The 1,942-nt window shown below is 35.6% G+C and overlaps 1 long non-coding RNA gene across 1 annotated transcript; it reads right to left on the reverse strand.

Annotated features, from left to right (window-relative positions):
- Positions 1-279: 279 nt before the first annotated feature.
- Positions 280-1,588, reverse strand: LOC311515804. Its single transcript, XR_014710235.1, has 3 exons — positions 1,526-1,588; positions 1,267-1,342; positions 280-407 (listed from the first exon to the last, which is right to left on the reverse strand). It is a non-coding gene; the product is annotated as an uncharacterized lncRNA (long non-coding RNA).
- Between the last annotated feature and the right edge of the window lie 354 nt (positions 1,589-1,942).

Consider the following 1,942-nt stretch of genomic DNA (forward strand, 5'->3'; position numbering starts at 1 on the left):
TTAGGTGCTACTGTACTACAATAATATATACATAAGTAATAATAAATCTCATAGGTTGTTTCAAAAGCCCATCATTTTCTATGTAATTCAATAGAACTTTCCATAAGGTGAGACTGTGTTAATCAGTGCATTTGTCCTACAGGGCTATCACCAAGGGGCTCCCGCATTCAACAAAACACAAATTATATTAAATTGTATGTGAAAAGATAATGAGTTTGTTCTACAGAAATTCAGTGTGACCTGTCGACATTAGTTACCAAAAAAGGATAGAGAAGTTTGCATAGCATTCCTGAAAGAACATCCTGATGTAGATTGGAATTTAAGGTAAAGAATTTGGATTTGAAACATCATGGATCCATCCCAAGAGAAGGGAGATTTAGAGTAGATGTTCTTTTGGGGATCAGCATCTAAGGGGAATATATCATCATCAGGATTAATGTAACCAAAGATGGAAAGATAAAATGCACAATTTCTCTTCTTTTGCATAAACAATATCAAGGCCATCTCACGCTCATGCACATACTCAGATAAAAAGGAATTCTAAAGATTATTCCAGGATAAACAAAGAAGACCTGAACATTCCAATGTATCATTTCTATTGCTATGTGAATCTGATGGTGTTTTTCATGACTCAGATTCCTTGGCTAACAGACCGCCTGCCTGTAAGCCTATATTATTTTCTCTCTGAAGCCATATAAATTACAAAGTGAAAGTTCAGCCTTTGTTTCCATAGACTGCATTTTTAACTAAGCTCCATTTAGAAGCTTTGTTTGTATGAAAATGTAATACTGAAGGTGAGCAGTTAAGTGTAAAAAAAATAATTAGTATTTCTTTACATGAAACTTTGGGAAGCCCATTGACTTTCCTGCTCATCAATCCAAATGCCCAATCCACATATAAGTACTGTGAATAAAGTACTATACTTTGTATTCATGTAATGTGCATCCATATCCATTTAGGATATTGCATGTGTATATACTTCCTCAGGAAATTTAGTTAAGGTTGCATGCCCAAATCAGTATATTTTACCTTTTAGGAATATTGTATTTAATATTAAACTGCCTTACCTCTGGACCCACACCGATCTCACTATAACATCTTCCCTTCTGTTCATATAGAGTGTCAGATCTTCAACTAATGTAAATCAGTATAACTTAGCTGAATCCAACCATGACCCAAAATTGACTCCTCAGCCTTCGATGAGCCAAAATCAATCACTTAGTTTCCAGTGGGTCAAAATAGCCTAGCAAATCTACTAATACTTACCTAGGGACAGTGGTGGTGCATGAAGGGGTGGAATCAGAATTCAGGGCTTCCTGGCTCCCAGCCTGGTCTCAGTCCACTAAACCAAGATGACAGATTTTAAATTTCACAAGTACATATTTTCTAACAAAAGGGGCTTTTGTTTTAATTTCTTGCACATGTGTAAAATATGTCTAGCCTTTCCAAATTTCTTTAAAAAAATATTTTTGGGGTGGGGAGAATGGGAAAATGATGTAAAAAGTTGAAAAAAAATCATGCCCACCTTTTTTTCTGGCATAGCTGTACCACAGGGTATATATTCGGGTAAGTTTTGCTTTAAGGCTGGTGATGACATGTCCAAGATTAAAAGCTTTTCTGCATTAAGACCCTTTTAAAATAGAAATGAATATTTTCTGATGCATATTGAACTTGACAAATTAACTCCTGGATGAATTGTTTACAAAGGGAGTTGCTTAAGACTATTAAGATACACAGTGAAATGTTCAGTGTTATGTGTTAACATTACTCCAAAGTGTATTTAAAATTTAAAAAAGGTCTGGTTCAGCTTAAGTTTCTCTCTTTAATCATGCATACTCCCCCAGGCTGCCAAAAAAGCAGCCATCAGCATTGCGTACTGAAGGCAGCTTAGTGCTGTCAGCCATCTTATCTCCCCTGTTGCATGGATGATAGCTTTTATCTG

Source organism: Lepidochelys olivacea, assembly GCF_965140295.1.
Source record: "Lepidochelys olivacea isolate rLepOli2 genome assembly, chromosome: 2".
NCBI lineage: Eukaryota > Metazoa > Chordata > Testudines > Cheloniidae > Lepidochelys > Lepidochelys olivacea.